The sequence below is a fragment of the Homalodisca vitripennis genome, chromosome 6 (genome assembly GCF_021130785.1).
Source record: "Homalodisca vitripennis isolate AUS2020 chromosome 6, UT_GWSS_2.1, whole genome shotgun sequence".
Lineage (NCBI taxonomy): Eukaryota > Metazoa > Arthropoda > Insecta > Hemiptera > Cicadellidae > Homalodisca > Homalodisca vitripennis.
The window spans coordinates 24,129,166-24,144,135 of record NC_060212.1 but is presented as its reverse complement, the minus strand read 5'-3'; positions in this window follow the sequence as shown (position 1 = coordinate 24,144,135).

Below are 14,970 nucleotides of genomic sequence, written 5' to 3'. Positions count from 1 at the left end.
CATGAAATTTCCACTCTATTATTATTTTTTATATCACAAATAAAAATTGTCTTTAATTAAATTTTACGCGATTGTGCTCAGTCTGTTTGCTAATTCATTTTCCTGCCACGTTTTCGCAGCCATCATATTTATCTATTAAAAGCAATCAGATAGCATTCCCTATTACTCCCATTAAGTCACAAGCAACGTCAGCGAGTTCGATGTTTAATTACATAGAAATTAAAAACGTGAAAAGTTTCTCGCCTGACAGTTTATAAAATTCTTCAGCCATTAATCACAATAAATAAATGAAAAAATCTTGATTTCATAAATATATTTATGTTAAATTTTCCAGGATGAAAGCTATGTTTTTAGATCCTGTGTGGTAAGCGAGTGGTGTTGGCGTGTCTCCGTGTTTACTGAGCTAATGGCGGCGTCCGTGACTGTCATGACGATAGTGGAGGTGTTTTAGTACTTGTAGGTGGTGTTGGTTGGTGTACACATATTATATGCACATTTACGTATATAATAAGTATAATATACGAGACATTATATGTACTCGTAATTACAGCAGTGTAAAAGTGAGTGTAAAATGTGTTGGGTGCTATGGCCAAAGTGCATTAAAAATAAGTACATTTAAAAGGTATAGTATACAACCACTTGTATTGTAGTCTAGTCTTTATGAAATTCCTGCATGAAATAAAATGTTACAGCAATAACTTACTGTTATAATAAAATACTAGACTCATGTTTTGATTATAAGTAGAAGGAAGAGTGAAATGATAAATACATTGATGGGATTTTAATGGTGATAATTCCCCTAAGAGCTACAGTTGAAGTAAATCAGCCGCTATGAATTATTGATCATGTCAGGGATGTTTCGACTGAGTGCTGTGTCTTGTTTGAGGGTCTTATCTCTACGACAGATAACACTGCACTATCGCCTTTCAAGGAATAACATTCTGTTACCTAAATATAGTTAGGGCTGGTTAGATAATATTTAGCTTATAACGTTTTTAAATTATTACAATTAGTACTTATATCTTACATGATTCATAGTAAAGTTACACATAACATCAGGAATAAATACAAATCCATTTTAAGTTTTATTGAAAACTCTTGGTAAATTCTTACATTGCGAAGATTTTTATGTCACACTTTTAAATGATACCTATTGGCAATATGTACACTAATACTCCTAAACAGGTGGTAAATTTTCAAACTTACAAAACATCACTTTTATAGTTAAAATCCACATCGATATTAAACAATTTCCATAAAATGTTTACTTTTAAGATTAAACTACATTAATAACTTTTAGTACTGCTACAAAAATTAGGTTAACATTGTGTTATAATCGATGAAGGAATTGAATCTTGTTTTGGTGGAGGTCTAAATGAGTGGATATTATAATTTTATTGTTCAAATTGTACCGTTATTATAGTACATATATTTATAGAGTCTGGAGCTAATTTTATATAAATCAGAACAACTTTTCGGAAATACTTAATTTATTAAGTAAAAAAGGCGGTTTGTTTTGGGCAGACAGCCTTCCGTTACGCTCTCACATTTAACATTAAATTGTAAGTTATTACATAGCTGTTACACTCAATTTATATTTTTGTGAGTTTTTTAAATATCATTCTCAGTATGGCATCAGAAAACTGTGGCAATTGTAACGATAAACTTTCTAAAACCGGAGACTATGCATCGTGCTCATCCTGTAGCAGAGGCTTCCACTTTGAAAGATGCAGTGTGAAGAAGCAAACTTGGACATCCATGGGCGCTAAGCAGTCTACTTGGGTATGTACTATTTGTAGAAAGAATAAAAAAGGTTCTACATCCCAAAATGAAGATGAAGACGCACTTCCCCAAGCAAACCCGGATGACGATTTAGAGGTTAGTAGCCTAGGTGTTCAGAGGTCTATCCTCGCCAAAGTAACGGCCCTCATGGACATGAAGGGAAAACTCGACAGTATTGAGTCATCTATGAAGTTTCTCGCTGAAAAGTATGACTCATTGCTGGATGAGGTCGTCGAACTTCGAGCTGAAAATAAAGAGCTTAAAGCCGAAGTTAACACCCTTAAGTCAAATGGTCAAGCTTCCAGAGAAGCAGTTGACAAGCTGAACACCAAGGTGGCAGAACTTTCAGCTGATATTGCCGACCTGGACCAATACGGTAGAAGGCTAAACCTAGAAATACATGGGCTGAAAGTGGAAGGAAACTCAGCACAAGAAAATCTTGCAGAGGTGCTACAAAAGGTGGCCAAAGACATCCATGTGGACTACCAGCCTTCCCAAGTTCATCAGGCACATCGTCTACAACCTCGTAAAAGACGGCAACCCACCCACCATCATCGTCCAATTCTATTCAAAGACTATAAGAGACAAGTGGCTGCACAGTGGGAGAAAAGCAAAAATCAGCGGAGTTTATTTCAACGAGAGTCTTTCGGGTTATCATAGGCTGTTACTCAAAGACGCTAAGCTAAGAGCCAGAACACATGGCTACGCTTTTGTTTGGTTTAGTGGCGGGAGAGTATTGGTGAAAAAGGGAGAAACCAGTCAAAATGTTCTGGTCATCAAGTCTAGAGACGACCTAAAAAAGATAAACTAGGTTAGCCTAAAGTAAACTCAAACAAAAAACTAACTTAAATTGTTTAACTTCGAAATGGAGCCCTTTTTCACCAGTATTCTGGATATTTGGTTGTTTATATTGTTTGTTGGAAGCTGTAGCATGAATTTAGCCTATATATTACCACCACAGCATTTCTTACCATATTTATACTATAGTAGGCCTTTAGAAATTGTTGATTTTTTCATAGTTTGTTTAATTTATTGTTGTTTATTGTATCTAGATCTCTGTTGTGTGTTGTTATTGATTGTTGTTATTGCTCTTTACACCTCTTTAGTTTATTGTTCCCTTTATTGGAGGCAAAGAGGGTTTGTTAATTTTTTAATAGTCTATTTAGCTTGTTATTACTTGTTGCCTCTCTACCTGTTGCCAGTAATGTTTAGATTTTGTTGTTACATTATAAATAGTTTATTCTTAACTCATTATTCATGCAGGAATTAAATTTAACCGATAGTCGTTTATATTACTGTAATTATGGCAGTTTTGATGAATGGACAAATAGCCTAGGTGAAAGTAGAAAGGATATAGACCTTCTTTATCTAAACATCAGATCTCTGAATAAACACTGGGACACACTAAAATTACAAATTTTATCCAAAAATAGTAGGCCTAAGTTTGATCTGATTATTTTATCTGAAGTGTCATGTGACTCTCATGAGTTTAGCTTTATTTAGTTTGCCATCCTACACTAAAGTGTCAAAACTTAGAGAAAACAAGGGGGGAGGGGGGATTGTTATGTTTGTCAATGACCTAACGCTTCAGTTTTCACAAATCACAGTTGATAACATAAGCACTTACGAACACATTACTGGAGAATTGAGTATAGTGGGATCGAAAGAACCTTACAAATTTATTATTCATGCAGTGTACAGACCTCCCACCTCCTCTAGTGGTTTTTCACTCCCACAGGCCACCGAAGAGCTAACTTATGCCCTCACGAAACTGCACACACTCGAAAATTTGATACTAATAGGGGATACCAATATAAATCTGAAGAACAAAAGTGATATAAATGTATTGAGTTATGAGGCAGCATTAGCAGAAAGGGGCCTAGAAAGGGGTATATGGGACTACACGAGAGAGGAAATACGCCTGGGTAGTGTAGTAAGATCATGCATAGACCACATTTATTATAAACTGGATATGTCTATTAAAAACATTTTCACTGGTATAATTAAAACCAAAATTTCTGACCATTACCCTATAGTTGCCAGAATAGAGCTATTGGGAGGAAGAAAAAGAGACACTGAGGTTGAAAAAACTAAAATACTAAAAGAACCACTGCTAAGGAAACTCATAGAGAAAGAAACTTGGGATATAGAAGATACAACTAGTGTAAATGCAGGATTCGAGAAAGTAATAAATAAATTCATTAGCATCTATGACAGAAGTACTATTACCATAAATAGGACAGGTGGGAGGATTGATAAGCAAGGTGGACACCACGTAAGGACTCCACTAAAAGAATGGATGAATCAGGAACTAATAAACTTAATAAAGGAAAGGGACAGAATATTTAGACTATGGAAAGGGGACCCCTCTAACATCAGATTCCGAAATTTGTACAAGAATTTAAGAAATAGATTGAACAATAAAATAAAGTATAGAAAAAATAGGTATTACCAGCATTTATTCGAAGTCAACAAAAACAATTCCAGGAAGGTTTGGGAAAACATAAATTATCTTTTGGGAAGAACAACTAAAAATAATATTGATAAGACAATTGAGGTGGCTATGGGAAAAACCATGAATAACAAAGAAATTGTGGATAGCTTTGCCAATTATTTTTTAGAAGGCATTGATAGAATAAAACACTGCTGTGGTAATAGAGAGGAATGTGATATGAATGACAATATGGATAACAGTGTATTACAGAATTTCTACATACCTATAGCTACTCCGAAAAGTATTGTAAAAATAATAAAAGGCATTAATGCTGACAAGTCCCCAGGAATCGATGGAGTAGTATGAATGAAAGACATTCAAAAAGCAATGGATGGTATCACCAAACCATTGACTATATTAATAAATAAATCATTAAAAGAAGGAATATTTCCGGATTGCTTGAAAACATCTATTGTTAGACCAGTATACAAAAATAACAGTAAAAAGGATTTTCAAAATTATCGTCCGATAGCCATATTATCATCTGTAGAGAAAATATTAGAAAAATATGTATTAGAAAACTTAAATAAATACTTAGATGAGAATAAAATATTAAGTCATAAACAATTTGGATTTAGAAAGAATTACAACACTGAAATGGCATTAAAAGGGTTTGCAGATATAGGAAATAAAATTATGGACACTAAACTGCATGGATTGGCTTTGTTTATTGATTTTTTTCAAAAGCTTTTGATACTGTAGAGCATAATAAGATTGTTGCAGCCCTATTCAAAATGGGTGTGAGGGGTCCCTATTTAGAATGGTTTAAGAGCTATTTAAAAGACAGGAAATTTGTGGTAAAAGTATTGAACACACTAAGCGATGAGAGAAATATAAAGTACGGAGTACCGCAAGGAAGCCAAATCGGTCCAGCTCTTTTTATAATTTATTTAGATGAGATTTTTAAGAAAGATTGAGGATTGTCACATTTTTGCTTTTGCAGATGACATACTACTCCTGTCACAGCATAAAGATATAAGAATTGCAGAAGAAATACTACAGAATAATTTTAACACGTTAAACAAATGGACTCATGACAATGGCTTGATAATAAACAACCAAAAGACATGCTTAATGCATATTTGCCAAAAGAATATGAAAATTGATAGAGTAGTAAATATTAAAATACCACGATTGTGAATGTTTGCATGGTCATAAACAATGTCAATGTGAGAGTATTAAATTGGTTGAAACTGTGAGATACCTGGGCATAACTGTTGACAATAGGCTAACATGGAAACCTCATGTAACTTTACTACAGAGAAAACTCGGCCCCTGTATTGCCATAATGCATAAACTGCAAAATAAACTTACTGAACCAGCAAAGATAGCAGTTTATAAGGCACTATTTCAATCAATAATCACATATGGAATAACTACCTGGGGAACAACAGCGAATAGCCATTTAAACCAAATACTAAATTTACAAAAAAGATGTTTAAGGGCACTCTACGGATATGAATTGGACATAAATGACAATCAATTGGACCAGCACTATAGTTTAAAGGGACAACTAACACCTAAAGGATTGTATATATTTAAAATTTTACAGATATATTATGAAAACAAACAATTTAAGGAAACCCTGGACAGAAGCTATAATACTAGGCATTTGGGCTAAGTACAAAATACACACCCCAAGGACAGACTATGGGCGCAGGCTACCAGAATATATAGTACCCAATCTATTTAATCAACTGCCTAGTGAAATAGAAAATTTACCAAATCTAAAGAAGTTTAAATCGGCAGCCTACATTTGGTTAAATACAGCTAGACCTCTATATCAAGTATAAAGACAAAACTTGCCATTTGTAGATGTCTTAGAAATAGGCCTAGCCTGGCCCAATCCCCACTAGCCTGCACTGACATTCCACTACACTGCACAACACTCAAAACTATTTTCATTACTCAGATTCACTCTCACTGTACTAGACTGTTGTTTATTCACACTACTTTATTCACCGACTACGAAAAGGCCACTAAACCCACTTTACTCAGTGAGCAAACATAACATAAACATAACCCAAAAACAAAACATAACCTAGCCACGATTAGCAGAAACTGTTTCGAACAGACGACACTACTGCACACAACTGGAGACAGACAAAGAGGAACAAATTCAGACAGGTATGCACGTATTACACACCACTGAACTCCTAGAAGAATATATTGTTATTATTATTAGAAAAATCGTTTTCAGATATCTAAACCATGTTATTGTAATTTATATTGTTTTTCGTTATGTAATCGTTATATTATTTTATTGTTATTGTTATTGTTATATTAAGTTTCAAACCATATTCATACAATTGCCAAATATAAATAGAAACATGATGCCTGCCCTAAACCGCAAATAAATCGTCATTAGTAGTTTAATTTATTAAAATTGATTTAAGCGATACAACTTATTAAAGACATTATTGCCAGTAGAAGTGGAGCAGTAGAAGTAAGAAAATATCGCTGGACCTCGCCGACAAGTTTTTTATGTAACTTGGCGAGGCCAAACTGTGTAAAACAATGTAATTGAATAAATAAAATAAATAAATAAATAAATTCCAAATTTAAACTTCACTCAAAATTTAACAAAATCTTGATTTGATTTTTTGTGTACCGTAGTTATTATCATTTTTGTTGAATCGCGGTAGGAAGTAGACTCCATGTTATCTAGAAGCGGATCGTGGACATTGTTTTGTTGGTTAGGGATGTCAAACAGCTGTTAGAGATCTACACGGTGATACGTTCCCGAGCCGGTTGGTTTGAAGAGGGAGGGAGCAGTCTTCGAGTGGAGAGCAGAGCATCCAGACGTGCAGTTTAGAAGCGTTAGTACTTCCTCTAATCTTATACTTAGGAGTAAATTTTTACCCGGTGTGATTTAAGTCAAGTTTTTAAATTTCTTTTCTTTCTTTAAGTGCGTAATAGTTTCTTTTCAGCCTCCATAGTCTTCAAAGTAGTAACTCCCGTACCAGCGTTTAGTTTAACATCTTTTGTTTTATACTTTGTGTGTTAAAATTTTTAAAGTTCGTCATATATCAGAGTCTGATAATTAATTCAATTTTCAAGTGTTTTAAATTAGATTTTGATCGTAAAGTTTACATCAAGCTTTGTGTAATTTGATTTTGAATATTTTGAGAAGAGACCTTTTTTATTTTATTTTGTTAATTTAAACCATTTTGGAGAAGTATACCTTTTTAGTTTCATTTTTAATTTTGATCAGACTCTAAATTAGATTTGACCGATTGAGAGAAATTTTGAAGAAAACCAAATCTAGATTTTGTAAACTTTGTTAAATTTTGAGTGAAGTTTAAATTCGGAATAAATTAAGTATTTCCAAAAAGTTGTTCTGATTTATAGAAAATTAGCTCCAGACTCTATAAATATATGTACTATAATAACGGTACAAAATGATAAAGCCATAATTATGTCACAAAGATACGGAACTTGTAGCTTGATAAACTATATATGTCTTTCTTAGGTTAACTTTCTAACAACCGATTTTACATTCAGAAAATATGTTTCCAACTAATAATAAAATAACTGTTTATATTATAAGCACAAGGACAAACTGCCAGAAGGATTTCATAAGGTATTTCTGAAAGGATTCTCTCTCTTCTAGATTCAACATTGTAATTAATTACTCCAAACTATATCACGTCCGAGGGAGAGTAATTAATCATGTTAATTATCTCCTGCGTCCAAAATGAGGGGTTGAGTTGTCACAACTTTCTTTGTTATTCTACAGTTGAAGTAATCATGTATTATTTTTGTTTCCACAATTTCATTTATGATTTCCAACTTGTCATAAATCGAATTCATTTGTCTTGTCTTGTTGCAGATATATTAGATTATAATGTAAATGAGTGTATGAGAAATTTCCGAATTTTAGCGTTATTTCTGAGAAATATAAATGAGATTTATATTTAATCTTTATTATCATCCAAATTTATACAATTATGACACTTTTGATTTTCACAGATCAAAAGATTTGGATAATCTTTCACAACAGATACAGCATGGATCTGTCTCAGCCAAGTGTAATTTTATATTTTACTACACAAATATCCCCCCCGTAGGTTTACTAAAACTTAATTAAATAAAAAATCTTACAAAAATACAAATTTGAAGATTACAATTTTATTTTTATATACAGTAAATGACTTGAACTTTCAAAACAGTACTGAAAAACTACGTGTAATTAATTGCGTTGTACCAATGTAACATTGTACGGAAACATAGCAAAGCTTAGGAGAAACTCCAGAGATTAAAACAAACACCGTTCTTTGTGTTGGACATGGGTACACACGCGACATTGCATGACGTGTTGGATGATTGACTGGCATGTCAGATCTGCGGTTCCGGTCCTTTTCGGTGTTTAATTTATACCAACAAACTTATCTAACCATTTTGGATATTTTTTGGCGATTTTTTTATAATAATTAAATGGTTGACATCTCATTGTGTGAGTGCAGGAAAGCTCAGTGGACTGTTAAAGAGTTACCGCTTTTAAATTTTAATGCAACGACCTTTTTTATTATTAAAGGGGAAATTACTATTTTTTAAAATTTGTTTAAACAAATATTTACACTCTTTTTTGTTGACAAGTTGAACACCTTCTTATTCAGTTCTCTTTCACGTAAACATTTTTTCATTATGCTCGTATTTAACTAAATGCACGTCGTCCTATCTACTCTCCAGTCCAGTCTAACTGGACAAAAGTAAAATTCTGGATTTCCTTTCCTGATGGTGGGGTGAATAACTGCAACGTTTTTAGATTTCTTCACTGTCTTTTAATTATTGTTCTGTAATGACTGGAAAGTGCTGAAACCTGGTGGTTACATGTGAAAGCACTATAAACCAAGTTTTTGCATAATTTTAGGTCTTTCTGTCAATGATAAGAACTTCAATAGCTCCTCTATTTTTTATGTTATGCCTTCGTGATTGTAGTTCTAGATAGCTTAATAATACTAAATATAATATTTAGTGATAACATTGTTATTCATACCACTATATAATAAAATAAGTATGTTTTATGCACTTGTATTTAGTTATAAAATTAGAGTTACAAATATTGAAATATTCTATGAAATATTTTGCGAACAAATATATTTTATTAATTTTATGATTAAAAAATACAAGAAGAAAGAAACCAAGTTTATACAAATCTGGAACATAAAAGTTGTTTGTAAATAAAATGTGGAATACAAAATCTTTAATGTATAGAATTAAATTCAGATTTCTGTAAGACTCTTGAGAGGGGAAGATACTGATATATTTCACTTACGGTGAGTCAAACAAAACTCTTTTAGTTTCTGAATTGTTTTACTTTGTAGATGAGTTCATGTTACATCGCTGGGATCACTAATTTTCATAACAAAGTACCGATACTGAAGCAATGTATAAATAAGAGAGAGAATGTAATTTAATGTACATATATGTATGCGTGCAATGAATGCATTTTAGAATAGTAAACTGCAATATCTTTTGACGTGTGCAAATGCAATGTCAAATTGTTTGAAAGCAATAAAAATACGATTGTTGAGAGATTCAATTTTAGTTAGATTCGCTTCATATAACAATAATACCTAATGCATTTCACAAATGATCAGAAGCTTCTTATTACGATTAAGATTTGATCAGTTCTGTTTAACAGTGTGATTAAGTCATTATTTACTTGTACTTATTAACTTGAATAAACTGTTGTCGGTGAATGAAACTTGATTCCAAATAGGACCAAAACACAAAGCCGGAGGCGGCTGCCTGTACCTTCCTGTCTTAATTGGATTAGGAGGCGCACCGCGGTACCACAGGAAATAACAAAATTGATTTTCTAGTTAGTGTTCCGCTGTCGCTGGTGTAGGTGTGACGAGTTATTTGTGCTCTTTACTTCTATAAAATGATAACGGTCATTGCCATTTTAGTTTTTAAGTGTAGGTTTACTTATTAGTTATTTTACTCCTAAGGAAGAAGTTGGAATTGAATCCATGAAACGTAGTTTTATACATTTTATACCGATGTCAAATATTATGTCTTATTATCTTTTTGAATCATCTATATTCAATAGCGGTATGTTTTTAAAGCAAACCCAAACATGAATGAACTGTAATTTGTGGTTTCTAAAGCAATATACATACTCTGTCCAATTACGAAACGATTGGGCTTATCAACTATACTCATATTTTAGGTCATTAACATTCAGTATTTAAAATCATCAAGGATTTATAAAGTAAAATTAAAAACTGTACTAAAATGTAAGGTTAAAGATACGATGACATCAAGCAGTGGAATTAAAGCGAGGTATAAAGCATAATTGAACATAGTTGAAGAATAGCGGTGAAGTGACACAACTGTGACTGACACAGTGTCACAGAGACGAGGGTCATATGTGTCACTACCATGTGTCATACGTTCATATTAGTGGTGCACTTATGTAATACTATGTCATGCTTCAAAAATGGTATACTGCTATTGGGCAGAGTGTATTAGAAACTGCTATTCTAGATAATCCAAATTCTTTATTCCTAATAGATTTGCGCATATTCAAAAAAGGGTATGTGTGTTGAGTGTAGAACTTTTTGAGTCTGAAGATTTATTTTGTCTTTAGTTTATTCGCATTTACGTTACCTAAATCCCATAACACTTACACTATTTTTGATTTTCTGCAAATTATATATAAAAATTTATTAACTATAAAGTTTTCATTAGTCTCTAGTCACGTTACATAAATTAATGTATTCAAAAAGATATTTTCTTTCATATTCTTTTATAAAATAGTGTCTAAAAACATTAAAATAATTATGTGGAACATATTTAGTTTTAAAATAAAAATAAATGTACCATAAAATTTATAAATATTGTCTTCACTAACTTTAGTACATTTCCTATTGCTTTCGAATATTTTTTTTAATCAATAATGAGTGATAAATTAAAAGTAAAGTTATGATTGCTATAAGTACTTAGTAGTTAGTAAGAATTTAGTAATATATAAGTGTTCCATTAATCATCGTGAAATAGTGAAACAGTATCTTACTTGTATCATACTTGAAGAAATACTCCAAATGTTTATGCACTGAATATAATAAACCATTAATATTAGATATGTTCCTGAAATAAATTTAAATCTTAAATTAAATCATGAAAATGCAATTAACATGGAAACAAACACAAAATGATTGTTGGTTACATAAATATTAAAAATTATAATTTTTAAATTATGGAATTATTTAGTATCTTTCTGATGGTAATCCTTATTGTGTTTATCGCCACACTTATTCGTAAGTACAACATTAGTAAAAATATTATTAATTTATGAAATATATTCTACTATACATTCAGCGTTGTTTGCAAGTTGGCTACTAATATTTAGCAGTGAAAAAACATGTGTCACAGACCACGTATAATCTGATATAAACCAATATTAGTACAAGATTGAAAGAATTCTCCAAAATTGGCTCAACCTGTAGGATAAGTGTAACAGTAGCAGTTAAACAAACAATGTGTAATGACTATACTATGAAACGAACAGTGAATTACATACTATTAATTGCATGTTATTTTTAATGTCTACATAATATTTCTTTTATACATAGACAGCTATTCGAAAAACAAAAATATTTATTTCAATTTTAATAACTATAGCTATACCATGATATGTAATGTTTTAAACAATTTGTGATTTTCAACCTTGGCCTAAAAGACAGTTTTTATCTCAAATTTCAACGATACTAGCACCGTAGCCTACTTTGATATAAACTAAGAACGATGAACATGTTGCTCAAACTTGTAACGCTATAAGCACTAAGATATGTTTAAACTAAATTTATTAAACCTGTACAAATGAAATTCTATAACAATTAATAACAAATGTATAATATTTTTTTTCTTTTTGTAAGCAATACAGGGCAGATAGTACTGTTCTGTTACAAATACCAATTATTTTTAAAGTACTGGGTTTGTTTAACACAGTTTTTGTGGTTATATTATATGAAAAAAGGAATTTTAAACTATGCGCCTTGTGGTTATGTGATTTTGTGAATATATATTAGTTTTATACTTTAAAAAAATTTAATTTTTAAAACACTTTCTTAAATTTAAGTGAATTTATTAAATAATAAATATTCATATTCCTTTATATACTTTATAAAATATCAATTAATAAATATCATAAATATACAAAAGGAAATTACTAGTTGTAATTTTTGTGAAAAGTTGTATGTGGTTATGGAATTAGAAGAACTCATACGGATAGAATGTTTGAAACTAAACGCGTAAGTCTCATAATTTTAAGTTACCCTACATAAACCAATTACTAGAAGAAAAAAATGAAAGCAATTACATTAACGTATAGTATCTCTAATATTTGTTTATACACAAAACCTGATAAAATAAAAGGATATGTAATAAAGAAAAACAAGATTAAAATACTTAAAATTCAATTTGAGGGTGCTGTATTTCCATAAAGTATTAAAAAAACACACATGTGTACCATGAATGTTAATTTTAGCTATTTTAGCTAAGCGTCTGAAATTTGGCGGTGCCATAAACTTGACTCCTGCAACCTGGAATCAAAATCATCTTGAACAGAAAAAAGCATTAAAATAAAGATTTGCAAATTCCAAATTTCACATTTACATTGCAAATTTCAAATTTGTAAAATGGTGCTTGAATTATTATTATATTAGAAATTATATGTCAAAATTAACATATTGAAATTGTTTTAAAGGATTGATGCGTCAAACTGGATTTCAAATTAATGAAAACAACTCACTCTCTCAAATGCTAACCGATAAAATGCATTGTTTGTCAGAAACACGAAAGGAAATCGAGTAAATGATCAAAATGATGGAATAAGAAACAGAAAAGAGAAGCAAAACCTGGAAGTGAAGTTTATAGGAAGCCTAAATGAGACTGATTCCAGAGACAATGGAAGAGGTACAGAATAGTAGTGGAACTGAATACGAAGAGGAAGAGAGAGAAAGTGAAAAGGAGAGTGAAGAAGATTGTGGAGAAGACGCTGAGGAGGTGTTTGTGGAACACAGAGCGACAAGGAGAGAGAACTGGAGGAGCTGGAAGTGTTGAGGGTCCGCCACAAGAAACGCTGGGAGGAGATCGGTGGAGGGAAAGCGTGGAGGGTTGGAAAAGGTTGGAGGAGGAGTGGTGTGACATTGAAGTGACCTCAAGTTACTCCCCCACTATCACACAGGCTATGGGGTTGGTGTCAAACCCTTCCGACCAGAGTATTAATACTTGTGTACTTTAAGTTTAAAATGAATAAATTTTCCCCTCAAAACTCTTAAAATAAATGTACCAGTACCTGCGTAACTTACAAGGGAACGACAGCTGCAGTTCGTACATCTGAAACTCCGCTTTTAACACGGGTGAAACCATAAACTGCATTGTAAATAAAAAATTAGTCTCATTTCACAAACTTCACTGTTGGTGTTTCAGTGTCAGATAATAATAAAAAACTATATTATTATGTTAGTAAAATTTATTTATCCAAATTTAAATTCAATGTTTATTATTCCACAGAAAATATATGCTGAATATGAACCATTATTATTACCAGATAATCGTATGATTGTACACCGTATTTAGTACTAATACATTAACATTTATTTTTTTAGTTGTAAAACATTTATGGATTTTAGAGAAATTCCTAGTTCTCGAAGGGAATTCGCAAAACATCTTGAATTGATTATAAGGAAATGTATGTGATAAACTCATCTAATCCTACATATCAGGTGACATAAATACTGTATATGTTTTTAATTTCAATAAATATATATATTTTATATATACATGAAATAAAAAGCATGTATGATAAAAATATAAACAAAGAACAATGCATAAGGTTAGAAACCATTAGAAACAACAATAACATATGGTATCTAAACAAGTAAATGAAATTATGTAACATTTTCTATCACAGAGAATTATAATAAACGTTTGAATAGAATATACCATACTTTTCACCAATCTTTTGTTTTAAAATTTATGAATGATTCAATAAAAAAACAAAATTTTTTCAATGTCATGAACCTTCTACAATCTAACTTATTCGTATATTGTTGAAAAAAGCAAGCTATAGTTTGTTACAAATGAATAATGAATCTGCTACAAAATGGATTAATCTGCTTTTAATACAAACCAAAGAATGGCTTGAATGCCAAAATATAAGTCCTTGATGTTGTCACGTGGTAAAAAACAAAGGCAATGATCGATTGGATCTTTATCTATCAACTCTTAGGGTGTAAGATAATTCAGTGGAACCTCCAAGTTTGAGGACCACGGAATGAATCTGCACCTCGAAAAAAGCCAAAAGAGGTCCTCATGTTCAATCATGAGTATAAGTTTTCGAAATATATAGTCCATGTGAAAGCATTTAAAGCAATTGAATATGTTGTGTCCCTTTTTTATATATATCAACTAAAATATAAATCTTTATCTTATATATTATTGTCTGCAAGTTTATTTCAGCGCATAACCTACTTTTAAGGAGAGTCCACTTTTAGCCGTATTCTGCCCGTCCTCATGGCCCATTGGCTGTATGAGGATGGAATTATGAAGATTATAAATAGTGTACAAGTTCGATAGTGCTGATAAGTAGTACTAACTCCCACTGACAGAATTTGAAAACTGCAGTATCACTAACTCACATACAAAGTTCGATCTCTTAGAACGTTTGTAACATGCTTTCT